Source organism: Elephantulus edwardii, unplaced genomic scaffold (genome assembly GCF_000299155.1).
Source record: "Elephantulus edwardii isolate Elephantulus edwardi_28Jun2011 unplaced genomic scaffold, EleEdw1.0 scaffold00005, whole genome shotgun sequence".
NCBI classification, from domain to species: domain Eukaryota; kingdom Metazoa; phylum Chordata; class Mammalia; order Macroscelidea; family Macroscelididae; genus Elephantulus; species Elephantulus edwardii.
Genome location: NW_006399755.1, coordinates 6,775,961 through 6,793,363, shown reverse-complemented (window position 1 = coordinate 6,793,363; position 17,403 = coordinate 6,775,961). Strand labels below are relative to the sequence as shown.

General features: G+C 39.7%; 1 protein-coding gene and 1 pseudogene across 4 annotated transcripts in view; both read right to left on the bottom strand.

Annotated features, from left to right (window-relative positions):
* OSBPL9 (oxysterol binding protein-like 9) overlaps positions 1 to 17,403 on the bottom strand; it is a 256,973-nt gene that overhangs the window by 228,524 nt on the left and 11,046 nt on the right. The window lies entirely within an intron of this gene.
* Positions 8,725 to 9,451, bottom strand: LOC102849658 (annotated as a pseudogene).

The window sequence follows — 17,403 nt, the reverse complement described above, 5'->3', positions numbered from 1 at the left end:
TGAAGGAGAAAACTGTTTAAAAGGGATACGTGATTAGGTATTTTTGTCATGAGAGGAGTCCACAGTGAAGGCTGCATAGTGGAGTGGACCTGGGGGGAGGGATTGTAAAACAATCCAAGGGGGGTAGGGTTGAGAGGGAAGAAAAGTGCAACAGTGAATTAATGGAAATCCAAAGTCTATGTATATTTTCATTGAAATTAATAATAATAATAAAAAAGAACCAAGATTGATCTTGGGGGAAAAAAAAGAATACATGACCTCTTTCTCAAGCCAAATCCAGCCTCTACCACCATCTCATTATCTCTCTCCATCTCTCTCAATGATCATTTCAAGAAGAAAAGGCAGTATGTTTCATAAACTAATAAAAAGTTAAGTTGATGAATAATCACACCTTTCTTTCATTTCCCAGCCTACAAAACAGGAATAGCATTCACTTATCTCACAGGGATTCTGGAAGAAATAAATTTTTTCTTTTTTAAAGTCATAGTAACTTTCTTAGTAGAGCTTGAGCCCTATCAATGCACATCAGAGTACAAATCTAAATGCTAATTAGCAGTGAATAGATAAGATTTCATCATAGAAAAAAAAATCACTTCTTGATTATAATACTTGCAATTCATCACAAAGTAAAGACACCATTAAATAACAAGTAGAAAAAAAATTGTTTTTAAATCTGAGAGTTACAGTCAGGCAAAATTTGTTGTTATTGTTGTGTGTCGTCAAGTTGGAACCGACTCTTATCTGATCCTCCAGAGTTTTCAGAGGCAGTAAATCACACAGGAGGAGACTCACCATCCTTCTCTCACAGAGCACCTAGTGGATTTGAACTGTTAAGCATAGCATTTAAAATTAGTTGTGAAATAGGCATTAGGAAACTTGTCTAATAAAAAGAAAAGATCTCAAGTTGGAACAGCATGAAGACAACAAAGAGTGAAACAAATTCTCCAGAGAATGGCACAAAACAATCTTATCACATGGAGTGGTGTCACTTGTCATTTTATAAATCACTGGAGAAAAAGAAAGTTATAAAATATAATTAAAAGTATTCAACTGATTTTTTAATTTTAAAAATATTAAACATGTCTAATGTATAAATTTAACAATATTTATTATGTAAATTTAATTTTAACTGTATTTAACGTATAAATGTCTCCTCACAAAGGGGACAGAGTATATTGTTACATTGTGGCTATATCTTACTTTAGCTGCATTTCAGCATTCCACATTTAAAAAGAATTAACTTCCATATTTGTCCCTGTCAATCTGGGTAGAGCATGAGTTTAAGGAATTTGTCCATTTTCTCTATGTTTTCAAATGTATCAGAGTATAGGTGTTCATAATATTCCATTATCATACTTAATTTCATCTTGTCTGTTGTGATACCACCTCTATGATTAATTAATCTAGCTATCTGTGGTGTGGGTTTGGGTTTTTTTTTTCCTTTTGTTAAGTCTGCCAATGGTTTGTCAACTTTATTGATCCTTTCAGAGAATCAGCTCCTGGTCTTGTTGATGGTTTCAATTGTTTTTCTGTTTTCTATCTCACTGATTTCAGCTCTCATCTTTGTCCTTTTCTTTCTTTTGGGGGCTGTGAGGTTAGAATGTTTTTCTATTTGATGGAGGTGTTGAATTAGATCATTAATTTTGCTTTTTTTTCCCTTCCTTTTTAATGTGTTGGCCTATTGCTATCAATGGCCCCCTGAGGACTGCCTTATCCACACTCTAGAGGTTTGGGTATGTTGTATTTTCATTTGCTTCAGGGGACGTTTTTTATCTCATTATTTCTTCTGTAACTTAATTGTGTTCTGTTGTTGTTGTTGACTGCCTTCAAGACGAGCCCAGCTCATAGCAACCCTACAACTATCGACATTTATCAAAGTTCACAGAATTTCCCGGGGCATGTTGTTTTGGAAGTGTTACTGTTGTTATGTGCCACTGAGTTGCCTGCGATGTACAGTAACCCTATGTACTACAGCTCTGAACCCTTCCCTGTCCTTGAATTAATTTCTTTTTTATTTTATGGAGATGTCCAGGCTGGGTTTAGAAGGGGTTGTGGTACTAGGAATATTGTAGCTAATGTCAGATGGCTCTTAGTTGAAAAGTGGGGAATACCAGAGGAATGTCTATCTGTGTTTCACTGATTATGCAAAGGCGTTTGATTGTGTGGATCATAACAAACTGTGGCTGGCTCTAAGAAGAATGGGAATCCCAGAACACTTGATTGTGCTAATGTGAAACCTATACTTGGACCAGGAGGGAAACGACAGAATAGGGCAAGATTGGGAAAGGTATACACCAGGTGTGTGTCCTATCTCCATACCTTTTCAACTTATATGCAGAATAGATTATCCAGGAGGCTGGGCTCTATGAGGAGAAATGTGGCATCAGGATTGGTGGAAGATCCATCAACAATCTGCATTATGCAGATGACACAACCCTGCTTCCTAAAACTGAGGAGGACCTGAAGCCCTTGCTGCAGAGGGTCAAGGACTGCAGCCTTCAGTATGGACTGAGGCTCAGTATCAAGAAAACAAAAATTTTCACCACTGGGCCAACTGACAGTATGAGGATGGATGGTGAAGAGATTGAGATTGTTCACAGCTTTAGTTGGCTTGGCTCCACAGTCAACACTCTTGGCACCAGCAGCCAGGAAATTAAAAGATGTATTGTTATGGGAAAGTCTACTACTAGGGACCTCTCCAAAGTACTGAAGAGCAATAGTGTCACTCTGGAGACTAAGATGCACCTGATACAGGTCATGGTCTTTGCAATCACTTGTTATGTGTCAGAGAGTTGGACAATGAGTAGGGAGGATAGAAGGAGAACTGATGCCTTTGAGCTATGGTGCTGGAGAAGAGTATTGAATGTATCATGCATTACTAAGAAAACAAACAACTTTATCCTGGAGAGGGTTAAACCCAGTTGCTCCTTGGAGGCAAGGATTCTGAGGCTCTAACATACTTTGGACATGTTGCAAGGAGGGACTAGTCCTTGGAGAGGGACATCATGCTTGGGAGGGTGGAGAGGGACATCATGCTTGGGAGGGTGGAGAGAGAGTGTAGGAGAGGAAGATCCAGGATGAGATGGGTTCTCATAATAATTGGAGCAATGGGATAGGTGTGTCGGAGATAGTGAGATTGGCTCAGGATAGGGCTGGATTCAGAGCTATTATGTATAAGGTAGCTATGAGTTGCAGACAACTTTATGGCACATAATATAACAACATACAAAAAAAGGAAACTTTAAATCACCTGTGCACTGTTCTCATTTTAGTTATAACTGTTATTTACCATCTAGTCAGAACTAATCCATAGCTGACCCTCCAGCAGGTTTTCAGAGACAGTTAATCACATGGCAGGAGATTTCTCATCTTTCTCCCACAGAGCAGCTGGTACATTAGAACTGTGTTTCTTTGCATATTTGGTCAGGAGTTGTTTTTGTTGCTATTGTGTGCTATCACATTGCCTGCAACTCATAGCAACTCTACAACCACTCTGAACCCTGCCCAATCCTGTGCCAAGCTCACCATTTCTGACACACTCACCCCCATTATATAACTATTTGAAAATTTAATCCTATGACAATTACCACATATGGAAGTTATATATTTAAGAACAATTTCATTTTCTATCTTCCCTCCAATAATTACTATTGTTAGTTGTCATCAAGTCAATTCCAATTCATGGAAATGCCATGTGTACAAAGAATTGCTCCACAGAGTCTACAGAAGATCAATAGATCAGTTTGATTTCTTTTTTTCCAAAATCAGGCTTCGGTGTAACTCTGGATAGGTTTAAACTGCCAACCTTCTGCTAGTTGTCTAATACCAAGATGTTCCTCAGAATTAAAATGGTCAGTCTCCTCCCATAAAGATTTATAGCCTCAGAAACTCAATGGAGAGTTGCCATGAGTTGAAGTCAACATAATGGCATTGAGTCTGATTATCTAGTTTTAGATACTGCTTTTTTTGTTTCGGGGGGACGGATGTGTATCCTTCTTTTATTTATTCATTGTTACACATTTCCCCCCCGTCCCCCCCCAGCTCACCCCACAAATGTACCCCTTGTTCCAGACTGTTCTCATACATATAATGCGTAATCATTTATTCCTTTTGGGTAGTTCTTCCCCTCATCTGTTCTAACCCAGTGTTATCTATCCACACTCCCCATACCTTCCCCAATCGCCCCTCCATGTCTGTCCTATTTTATAATAGTATTGTTATGCAGTATTTATTCTTTTCTGACTGAGCTTTTTTCTCTTAGCATAATGTCCTCAAGCCTCCCCCATGTTGTGTAATGTTATATTATTTTGCTGTTTTTCAATGTTGTTTTCTTGGCAGTGTGGATGTACCACAGTTTTTCTATCCATTCATTTATTGGGTTGCCTCCATCTCTTTCCTATTGTAAATAATGCAGCAATAAACATGGGTTGCTTCTAGAAACTATGAACTTTGATAACTGTCAACAGTTATAGAAAGGCTTCAGGTCTTTTGTTCATAGGGCTGCTATGAGTCATGCTCGACTCAACAGAAATCAAAAACAATAGCAACAAACAGGGGTGTATACATCTGTTTGAGTCGCCACCTGGTTTCTTTAGGATATACTCTCAGTAGTGGAATCACTGGGTCAAATGATATTTCTATTTCTAAATATTTGAGAAAGTGCCAGACCGCCCACCATAGTGGTTGTACCATGTCACATTCTGACCATCAGTGAGTAAGAGTTCCAATCTCTCCACAACCTTGATAGCATTTGTTGTTTGTTGCCCTACTGAACATGGCTACTGTTGCTGCGGTGAGATGTTAACTCATAGTTGTTTTAAATACTACTTAGTTTCAAAGGCATTTAGATGAGAGGCAATTTTGTTGTGGTAACTGTTGTTTTTACAACGCTAAAGTTATTTTATTATATTTGGACTATTAAACTTTTCCATAAAAATCACATAGAGTCCTTAGAAAAGAAACTATTGGATATTAAATTAACTTGTGATTGTTTAGTTAGAACAATCTCATTTTTAGAAGTATCTATCTCCCTTGCATCTCTGCACGAAAAAATCGACATAGCTAAGCTCTTAAAAAACATAAACCCCAGAATTAGATGGCAGATTGTTTTTATCATCCCAACACTGCTAAAGGCTGCCAAATATACTTAAATGTGTTTTGATTAGCAATGCTTTTGAAATGCAAAGTCATTATGAGCCTCTTTCAATCAGTGTATAAAACAAAAACAAAAAAAGATTTCTCCAAAGACTCATTTTTGCAAATACCTTGAATGGCCTAAGTAACATATTATTTCACCAATTTACAACCTTCTCTCCAAAATGTTACAAACAAAAATAAAATGAAATCGAGAAAGTTAAAATATTCATGAATCGTGGCTAAACAAGCTATGTTTTATAATCATACAATCTGGCTAACTTTTAAATTGCTCCTGTTACTTCTTTTTCCAGTTCTCAAGGTCATCTTTTGAAATCATTATACCCTCTCCTCACTTATTAGCATAGTTAGGTGCCAAAGACCAGGCTGTTACAAAAACTGGCATTCAGCAAAATGGAACATGATCATATTCAGATCACAAACTAAAGGATGTCTGTATCATTACCGTCTTCATTATCTGTCAAGGGTTGCTATAACTAGAAGCTCCAATTCAAGACACTAGGTTTAGGGAAAGGCTTCTTTGTTTCTCTAGGTTCTAAGCATTCCACAGCACAAAAATCTAGGTCCAAGAAATGCACTCCACTCTTGCCATCAATTTCATAACCATCAAACCACTGAGAATCACAGGCCAGCCAAAATGAATCATCATCATTGTCTCATCACTCTCACTTTGAACTCAGCATTTGCTCTCTCATACATACAGACAATGCATAAAATCGAGGGTGGATTTTTTTTATTATTGTCCTAAATGTGAAATAGTCTATAAAAAGACAGTCTAGATACTACCCTATTTAACTCCTTACTCTATCCTCATTTTTAACACAGATTCCCTCCCTACAACATTTAATAGTGAGTAAGGAGTTGCACTGCCAACTCAAAGCATACAGTTCAACTCTACCAGTTGCTCCATGGGATAAAGACTGGTAATCTCCTATTGGGTGATTTAGAGTCTCTGAAAACTTGCTGCAGAGTCAGCAATGAGTTGGTTCTCACTTTCAACCTCATATACTTCTCTCTGCCTCTTTTACAAATATCTTTAGTAATCTACATTCTCTTTCTCTACTGCTTACCTCCTGTTTCCTCTGCAGGTCTCTCCAGTATACTCTCTGTGCCCAATATCCCACAGAAACTGGTCTCATTCATTAAGGCCATGTTTAAATGAATCACCCAATGCCTACTTTTTAGACTTCCTCTATACAATCTTCTCAGCAGTATTCAAATTAACCTTCAAGTCTCTCCTTAGCATTCATAGTTGCCATAACCTTGGGGTTTATTTATTATATTTCTACTATTCATCCTCCTATGCAGGGTTTATCTTCTACTTAACTTTTAAATATGCTATCAGTATTAGAGAAGACTAATCAACAGCCTCCGTTATCCAGATTACACAACCTGCTAGCTAAAGTGAGAAGGACTAGAAGTGCTTACTGCAGAAGATCAAAAGACTACAGTCTCAATATGGATTACATCTCAGCGTCAGGAAAACAAAATTCTCACCATGGACCAACAGGCAACATCATGATAGATGGAGAAAAGATTGAAACTGTCGATGATTTCATCTTAATTGGATCCACAATCACAACCCTTGGTACCAGCAGTCAGGAGATCTACAGACATATTACATTGGTAAAGTCTGTTGTCAAGGACCTCTCCAAATTACTGACAAGCAATGATGTGAGTTTGAAGACTAAAGTTTGCCTGATTCAGGTCATGGTCTTTCTATTACTAACCATGTTGCTGAGAACTGCACAATGAATAAGCATGTCAGAAGAACTGATGCCTTTGAACTGTAGTGCTGGAGAAGAGTACTGAATATCCCATAGACAGTCTTGAAAAAATGCATCCAGAGTGTGCCTTGAAAGCAAGATGGCAAAACCTCGTCTCACACACCTTGAGCATGTTGCTAGGAAAGGCTATTCCTTGGAAAAAGGCATCATGCTTGGAGAAGTAGAGGTTCAGTGAAAGAGAAAGATCATTGAGATGAATTGACATAGTGACTGCAGCAACACAACAAGATGGACTGACACAGGGAGTACAGCAACGGGCTCAAGTATTTCAGAGATGAGGATGACACAGGATAGGATAGGATTCAGATCTGTTATTCAAATGGTCACTATGAGTCATACTCAACTCTATGGCACCTAACAACAACAAAAACAACCTTTAAATGCAATTGTGGTGGTTTAAAACTTGTCCACGAATCCTGTGACCCTCTTTCAAATGGCAAAGATTATTCTCACCTCCCCTCACATGAGCAAGACTTACTAAGGAACAGAATAAGGCAGAAGCAGTGGTGAGCTTAAGTCATAAGACATTGTAACTTCTTCTTATCATATTGGATCACGTGCTCTGGGCAAAGCAGATGCCATGTCAGGATGATATACTCAAGTAGTTCAATGATGAGATTACCTGGTGAGGAAATGAGGCCACCTTCCAACAGCCAGCAAGAAACTAAGACTTCCTGCTACAAATAATTGGGTGAGTCATCTTGGAAGTGAGCCTTCTAAACACAGTTCAAGCCTTTCAGATGACTGCAATCCCAATCAACAACTTGATAACAATCTCATAAAAGACCATAAGCACAACAAATGAATGGACAGTGAAGCTGTCGTATATTCACACAATGGAATAGTATGCTGCGTTGAAAAACAACAAGGAACTCATGAAATATTATGCAAAATGGGTGACCCTGCAGGACATTATGCTGAGTAAAATATCTCAGTAAAAAAAGGACAAATATTTCATAGGACCACTGTTGTAAAACGGGACTGACATCAGGGTTGAGGGAAGACAAAAAAGGAGGGGAGGAATGATGTATACTGCATTGAAACAGATGAGGGAGAGAACTGTTTAAAAGGGACATATGTCATACATGATATATGTCATTACAGAAGTCTGGAGTGAAGGCTGCATAGTGGATAAGACTTGGGGGGAAGGGTCTGTATTAACAATGAAAGACTTTCTTTTCAAGAAGAGTGAATTGGGTGGGGAGAAAAGTGCAACAATGAATAACTAAAAACCCTAAGTCTCTGTAAACTTTCATTAAAATTAATTAAAAAAAAAAAGACCATGAGCAATAACCATCTAACTAAATCCTCAAAATTTCTGACTCATAGAAATGGATATGTTTGTTGTTTTCAATTGTTACATTTCAGTGCAATTTGTTACACAGCAGTACATAACTGATGCAGTAGTGTTTCTCAAAGTCCTACCCCTACTCTAATCTACTCTACTATTCTGTCTCAATTCTCCATATATATAAAGCTCATATTTCTTTTTTTTATTTTTCAATTTTATTATGGTAAAATATACGTAACAAAAAGCTTGCCATTTTAACTGTTATGCTACCATCACCACTGACCATTTTCTTTCTTGCAACTTCAGGAAATTTACTGCTTTATTATTCCAAATAATTTTCTCATGTAAAATAAATGTCCCATAGTTCCTGGTATGTGGGAAGAGAAATGTTTTTTAAAGTCACAATAAAGCCTTAAGCGACAGAAGTTTGACTTTATAAACAGCACAAGCTGAGAAAAGGTTTAATCTCCAAACATATTAGATGAAGTAAAATCAGTAATGGTCACCTTGCAACATTATAGCAGGTCTCATTCCCACTGGAGGTCATGGGGGCCCACCTTGGTATGGGGGCACCATTGGTGGTCCTTGTCCATATGGTGGCAAAACACCTTAAAGGTAACCTGGCATACCTTGATAATGATCACCATACTGACCATGAGATGGCATTGGAAGTCTCATTCCTTGTTGCTGTGGGATGCCTGGCTGTGGTGGCATCGTATCTCCAACTGGTCCAACAGGTGGATAACCAATGGGCACCTGTCCTGGCTGAGGAAGAGAATGCTGATATTTAGGTAACTGTGCCCTTCTTTCTTCCAGCGATATATCCTCATCCGGGTAGATCAAATTACTGGTTGCACAAGTAGTTTTTAAGTGTAGCAGGCTTACTCGTTATTGAAGCTGCTGGCTTAGCTACAGTGCTATTTGTTGTACTAGTGGTTGACACTGTTGACAGAGTATACGCAGGTAATGTATGCTTGGGGGGCTCTGTAGTTGTTCCTGGAGTACTGTTTAAGGCCTTGAAATCTGTACCAACAGGTCCTTGGACAGCTTCCTGAGGTTGTCCAGCACTGGGGGAAAGAGGCTTAGTAACTGGAGCCTGTGGAGCAGCAACTGTTGCTGTTGGTGCAGGTGGTCTATTAAGAATACCTGGTGCTGATACAGCCTGTGCTTGAGTCACTGGAGGAATTCCAGGACATGGAACAGGGGGATGAAAGCTCATATTTCTTAGACATAAAGATTTTCTAGGGGTTTTTTTTGTGATTTGGGTAAAAGCTTACATAACAGATTGGTGTTTTATTAAACCTCTAATACCTATCTTGTTTTCTTATGATTATAATTCTTGCATTGTATCATCACTCTTTCCACTCTCTCCCTTTGGTTAATTCATCCTTCTATCCTCTACCTTCCTACCTTCTGAGTTTTGTTGTTGTTGTTATGTACCTTATAGTTGGAACCAACTCATAGCTGATCCTCTTGGGGGTTTTCCAAAATGTGGGGTAAAGATTGGTGAAGATCTATCAACAATCTGCGATATGCAGATGACACAACCCTGCTTGCTGAAACTGAAGAGGACCTGAAGTGCTTGCTGCAGAGGGTCAAGGACTGCAGCCTCCAATATGGATTGAGGCTCAATGTCAAGAAGACAAAGATTCTCACCACTGGACCAACTGGCAGCATCAGGACGGATGGTGAAGAGAATGAGATTGTTCACAGCTTTAGTTTGCTTGGCTCCACAGTCAACACTTGGCACCAGTAGCCAGGAAAGTAAAAGGTGCACTTCCATGGGAAAGTCTGTTGTTAGGGACCTCTCCAAAGTACTGAAGAGCAATGGTGTCTCTCTGGAGACTAAGGTGCATCTGATACAGGCCATGGTCTTTGCTGTCACTTGTTATGCATCAGAGAGTTGGATAATTACCAAGGACAATAGAAGGAGAATTGATGCCTTTGAGCTGTGGTGCTGGAGAAGAGTATTGAGAATATCATGGACTGCTAGGAAAACAAACAGATTCATCCTGGAGAGGGTTAAACCGGGTGGCTCCTTGAAGGCAAGGATTCTGAGGCTCTGTCTAACATACTTTGGACATAGTGTAAGGAGAGACCAGTCCTTGGAGAAGGACATCATGCTTGGGAGGGTGGAGGGATGGCGCAGGAGGGGAAGGCCCTCTATGAGGTGGATTGATTCAGTGACTGGGATAATCAGGATGGGAGTGTCAGAGACAGTGCGATTGGCACAGAACAGAGTTTAGGGCTGTTGTACATAGGGTCACTATGAGTCGCAAGGGACTTGACGGCACATAACAACAACAATATAAATCACACAAGAGGAGATTGCCCGTCTTTCTCCCATGGAGCAGCTGACAGACTCAAACTACATGCCTTTGGGTTGGCAGTGCAGTCCTTTATCACTAAGCAACCAGATCCCTGGAGCAAATGCTGCTCTTGTAATCCTGTGTGGGTGAGTACTTCCCTGTTGTTAATTGTTCACCTTAGAAACATGTCTACTATTTGGATGCAGGTGGTGCCTGTCATATGGGAGAGTTCTGTTCCAGGCTCAAAAGATGACTACAGGACGTAGACTTGGCAGTTTCACCAGTTTCCATTAGACCAGTGCGTTGACCATTAAGGTGATAATTGTTTTTTTGTAAATTCATCTCCTACTCTATCTAGGATCCTCTATTATAACTTTTTCAGAGTAGTTAGCAGAAATAGCTGAGTACGGACTAGTTCTTTCTGTCTCATGGTCATGGAAGTTGAGATTCTAATCTATCACAGGAGAACGATGGGCATTCTCCGCCCATGTGACTTACGACCTCTGACAAGCTGATGGAGGGTAAGCTATGGATCAGTTCTGAATCAACAGGGAAAAATATATGCTGCTATGGATTAATTTTTTCAACACAACTTTTATTTTTTTGTTTCTTCTTTTCTCCAGATACAAAGAGATCAATGAGTATGCCTTAAATGGTCACTGTCAATTTTTTTAATTTGGCACATAGATTTTTGTCTTAAACTCCATACCCATATACTCAACAGCCTATAAATATCTTTACCTACTTTCAACATGTCCCAAAGCAAGTAAACCATTTTTTACCACAACCTCACCCATCTTCTCTGTCATCACTCATCCAAGTCAAACCAAACACTTGGATATGGTCAGATTCCTCCTCCCTTCACTTCTATCCAACCAATCTCAATATCTCTCCCAATATCTCTCTCTCTCTCTCTCTCTCTCTCTGAACCAACTCATACCTGGCCAACCAGTGTTTCCAAGTAAATCACCACAGAGTGGCTAATAGATTTAAACCACCAAGGTGTCAGCAACTCCCTGTGGACTAGAACATTAATTTTATCAAAATGACCTCCAGAATTATACCTTTAAAGAATAACAATTTTAATAGTACAATATCACAGAGCCATTATACTAGATATTGTGTCTCTTGATGTAATACACCCATGCAGTAGTCTTGCTCCTCTCTCACAAAATCTTGATTTTATTAAGATTCCAAAGCTAGTCATCAGTTTATAGGAAATAGAGGGCAGAGAGTATGTTTAAATATATCACAAGATCATGAACGACTGAAAAATCAATTTGGTTTGTAAACTTTTATTTCAATTACAATTTAAAATACCAATAATACAAATAAATAAATAGACCACAGACAAACCAAAAACCAAACTCACTGCCATGAGCTGATTTCAGTGCCTAACAATCCTACAGTACACAGCACAATGCCTTCAAATTGTTTCCAAGCAGACTGTCTCAGCTTTCTTCTCAGGATTTGCTGGTATATTTGAACCACTGACCTCTTAGCTAGCAGTTAGTTATTTTAACCTGGTGGCCTAGTGGCAAAAAGCTGCACTGCAATCCCAGTGATACATGGTTCGAATCCACCAGGTTCTCTGCAGAAGGATGGACAATCTCTTCCCGTGCGGTTTACTCCCTCTGAAAACTCACTGGAAGGTCAGCTGTGAGTCAGTTCCAACTTGACAGCACGTAACAACAACAACTCCACCACTAGGGCTCTTCATCACAAGCATACCAGTAACAAAGCTGAAAATGTAAAATTATACAGAATAAATTATTCTGTTTCTTCAACAAATAAATGGCAAAGGAGGACACAGAATAAATTACTGTATTTCTTCAACAAATAAATGGAAGGGATGGGGGGAGACTAATAGGATTCTAAGATTTAAAGAAACCCAAGAATTGTATGTGTGGTCTTTGATAGGAATCTTGACTGAAATAAGCTAGCTCTTTAGAAGGAGACATGTAATACTCAAGAATATAGAAAGCTGGATGAACATTTGATGCTATTTCTGTGTGCTGCCACTCAATCAATTCAGAAAAATCAGGTCTATCTTTCAAGGAGTATGACAACATTAACATCTTATGAGTGGCACTTCAAGTCAAAATGACACAGCAGTCTGCTCATCTAAAGATTATGGCCTTAGACACTGTATGGAGAAGGTCTACTTTGTCTTATGTGGTCACTATGAGTCAGAATCAATTTGACAGCAATGGGATTTGGGTTTGCTGCTGTTGTTATGTGCCATCGAGTTGTCTACAACTCATAGTGACCCTATGCACAATAGCTCTGAATCCTGCCCTATCCTAGGCAAATCTCACTGCCTCCAACACACCTACCCCATTACTCCAGTCACTGACTCAATCCATCTTCTCCTGGGACTTCCTATCCTGTGCTGTCCCTTCACTCTTCCAAGCATGATGTCCTTCTCCAAGGACTGGTCCCTCCTGGCTACCTGTCCAAAGTATGGAAGTTGGAGCTTCAAAATCCTTGTTTCTAGGGAGCCTTTTGATTTTACCCTCTTCAGGACAGACTTGTTTTTTTTTCTTGGCAGTCCATGGTATATGCAATACTCTTCTCCAGCATCATAATTCAAAGGCATTGATTCTTCTTCTATTGTCCTTAGTCACTGTCCAGCTCTCTGATACAAAGCAAGTAACTGTAAAGACCATGGCCTGGATCAAGTTCACCTAGTCTCTAGATTGGCACCGTTGCTCATGAGTCTTCTGGAGAGGTCCCTGACAGCAGATTTTCCTATATAATTCACCTTTTGATTTCCTGACTGTTGGTGTCAATGGTACTGATTGTGGAACCGAGCAAAGTGATATTGTTAACAACTTCAATCTCTTCTCCATCTATGATGGTGCTGCCAATTAGCCCAGTAGTGAAAATCTTTTTTTTTAAGCTGAGCCTACAATCCATTTTGAAGACTACAGTCCTTGACCTTCTGCAGCAAACGTTTCAGGTAATATGTCATCAGGTGACATAAATAATTAAGTGCTAATTAAAAGGTTGATAGGTATCTCAGAAAACAGGTTGGTAGAACTGTTTCCAAAGGGTCATAGCCTTGAAAATCCTATGGAGCAATTCTACTCTGTACACATGGGGATCATTATGGGACAGGGTCAGCTCAACGTAATCTGACAATAAACTAGAATAATGGTATTCAGGTCATATTTTTAAAATAAAAACAATATTCATTTCTAGTGATACACAATTATATAGTATCTAGAATCTGCTTTTAAAAATCTAATTTAAAAAATCTAATCAAATATGTTGTTGTTGTTGAGTGCTGTCTGAAAAGACCCAGAGCTGATCCTCCAGCAGGTTTTCAGAGGCAGTAAATCACACAGGAGGAGACTGCCCGTCCTTCTCCTGCAGAGCAGGTGGTAGATTTGAACCACTTGCCTTTGGGATTACAGAGCAGCTTCTTACCTCTAGGCTACTAGAGCCTCAAAACCTCAAAGGAGTATTGTTAATGTTGCTGCTGTTGTTGTTAAGTGCCATCGAGTTGTAGGCGACTCATAGTGACCCTATGTACGAAAGACCTGAACGTTTGTATAACTTTCATCCTTTTTCTAGGTTCATAGGGTTTCTAGAGGCGAGCTATTTCAGAAGTAGATGCCACTCCTGCTTCCAAGTTTGTTTTAATCATGGAGCTCAACCAAACATTGTCCACCATGGGTAACCATTATCGCATTTGACACATCAATGTCACAGTGTTCAGCTTTACAGCAACCAAGAGTTACCTTTGTACGGCAAGTGGACAGACCAGAGCTATATGACCTAGAAGAATGTCTGACCAAAAAACAACTCAATAGCAGTGAATGAACAGAGATGGATGGGAGTACTAATAAAACCAGGCAAGACATATGTTGATAACTGTACAAACTGAATGACAGCAATTCATTTTACTATCTTTTTTGCTTTTACATATAATTGAAATGTCTTTAATAAAATATTTCAAAAAATAAATGTATATATCCTACAGGAAATATAAATACACTTAAAACCCCAAACTAATTGCCATTAATTCTGACTCACAGAAACCCTCCATCAAGCTTTCAAGGCTACATATGTTAGTGGGAGGAGTCTGTCCAAACTTTTCCCATGGATAGGGCAAGGTTCAGATCTGCTGTTCATAGGGTCGCTATGAGTCATTGTTGACTTGGTAGTGCCTAACAACAGTAGACAAATTACAGACTGGGCACCTTTATGTAGGAAGTTGCCAAGAGAGTTGGGCACATCTGAACAGGAAGTTTCCAACAGGTAGGGTATGCAATAAAGGAGAAGCAGTCTGGAACTGTGCACAAGAATGGCTAAGCGAAACAAGTGGCACTAAGGGGAAAGAGCTAGACTGCCTTTGGCAGCAACAGTCATTGGCTCTTCTGAGAGCCGTAACACTAAAGATGAGAGGTGGCCAATCCTGAAAGCCAAGACATAGCAAGGATGAAGCCTGTTGCAAAGAGGCAGAGAGGATGCATGTTCAGAAGAGGCAGAAATTAAAAAAAAAAAAAAAAAGGCAGAAATTGTCTGCAGAGGTCTAGGCCCACACTGGTACAGCGTTTGCTTGTAAAACAGATTTGCCTCAAGAGTGGTCATAATGCCAAACTAACTCTGGCACTGGCCTAATGTTGCCCTCGTACTGCTGGTTGGTAAGCACAGGGTGAGAACCAGCACAGAGCAGCACTGGAGAGGAGAGGGAACTGGCTTGCTGCACCTGACCTGGGCTGATGACATACTAACCAAGAGAGACAGAGGCACATACTAACACCTGGGTCAGAAATGGACATAGGTAATTTGAGTAAGCAAGTCCCCTTTGAGATGTATTTTTTGTAATCTCCTCCATCTGATTTAGTTTGTTTTTATTTTCCTGAGTTGATTATGACTGATATGGTGAACATGAGAGGGAGACATGTTTACACTAGATCAAAAGAATGTACAAAGAGAGAGAGACCAACAGCCCTGTCTGTTTAGCACCCCCTACCCAGGTTCTCCTTTCCCAGGTTGTTAAGTGCATGGCAGCATAATTCCAGTGCTGTCAAGTCCTTTCCAACTCAGTGTGGCCCTTGTTATTAGGTGTGGCTATGAGTCTACTAGGACTCATAATGACCCTACGAACAATGGATATGAACCTTGCCCTATTCTGTGCCATCCTCAACATCCCTCATCTGTTCCTGCTAACCTCCCAAGTTCCCACTCCCTTACTAGAGTGGGACCCCTTAACAAAATTAGGAGTAAAACTTCAATTACATCCTAAAACTACAGTTTTGTGGCTGGGAATTTCTGTTTAGGGAGATAAAAGTCCCTGGCTTTCTCCCAAGCCATTATAGCAGAAGTGTCCCCAATCAAAATCTCATTAGCCAACTCTAGTGACAGCCCATGAAGTCCTACTTTGTGATGTGGTCTCCACCCAAGGGAATTTTGCTCTAATACACTAACTAGTCAAAGTTTTTCATTCCTAGGTGTAATTCACAAGAGTTTATCCTAATAGACACTAGAAACTTTATACATCGAGAAATTAAACATATAGGATCACTCTCAGAAGGTAGAAAAAGCCTTTTTACAGCCAACATATAGGGCAGTGCTAGCTAGCACTCTTTCGGTATCACTAAAGTAAAACAAGGGAGCTTTGATGGTCTAATGGTAAGAAACTGAGCTGCAATCTCAAAGATACACGTTCAAATCCACCAGCTGGCTCCACAAGAGAAAGATGAGCAATCTCCTCCTATATGATTTACTGCCTCTGAAAACCAACTGGAGGTATACCTATTGTTTGGTTCTGACTTGAGGACACAAAACAACAAGAGCAGAAACTGGTATTGCAGGTCTGGTATCCTTCCGATTTTTCTGATAACTAAAAGAAGAAAAATTCTTCAAGACCAACTAAACTTACTAGCAGCCACCCAACAAAGTGGACAAAGATCAGGTCTAGATCCATCCTTAAATACAATGTTATGAGTGACAGGATAATATCCACACACACAGAAGGAAGACCTATTAATACCAAAACACTACGTGCTGTCAAATGAAGTATGACTCACAGCAATCCTATGAACAAAAGAACTGAACCCTGTTCTATAACTATTGTTGTTTCTCTAAGTTCATAAAATTTCCAGAAGCATGTTGTTTAGGAAGTGGATGCCACTCCTGCTTCCAAGCCTGTCTCAATCTGGGAGCTCCACCAGACACTGTCCACTATGGGTAACCATTCTGGCATTTGACACACCAGTAGTGTTCTGCATCATAACAACACCAAGTTACCTCAATACAATGAATTGACAGACCAGTACTGTACCATTTAGAAGAAAGTTCATTCCAAACACAATTAACACCAGGCCCAAGGGTCCTGATGACTTGTAAATACACAGGCCCTCCCACCAGGTCCTGACTGACTCTAAACAGTCCATAATTCATTGTTAGCCAAATGCAGCAAATCCAATCAGTTCACACACAGTTGTGAATGAAATAAAAACAACCAAACAGTCCACACCTGACCTTCAGCCAAAACAAGAACCCACCTTCCAGAATCCAACTGCTTCACACATGAGCCAGGCAAATTGGGAAAGTCTGCTGTTAGGGATCTCTCTAAAGTACTCAAGAGCAACAGTGTGTCTCTGAACACTAAGGTGCATCGGATACAGGCCATGGGCTCTAGAAACACTTGTTATGCATCAGAGAGTTGGACAATGACTAGGGAGGATAGAATGAGAATTGATGCCTTTGAGCTGTGGTGCTGGAGAAGAGTACTGAATGTACCATGGACTGCTAAGAAAACAGATTCATCCTGGAGAGGGTTAAACCAGGCTACTCCTTGGAGGCAAGGATTCTGAGGCTCCGTCTAACATACTCTGGACATGTTGTG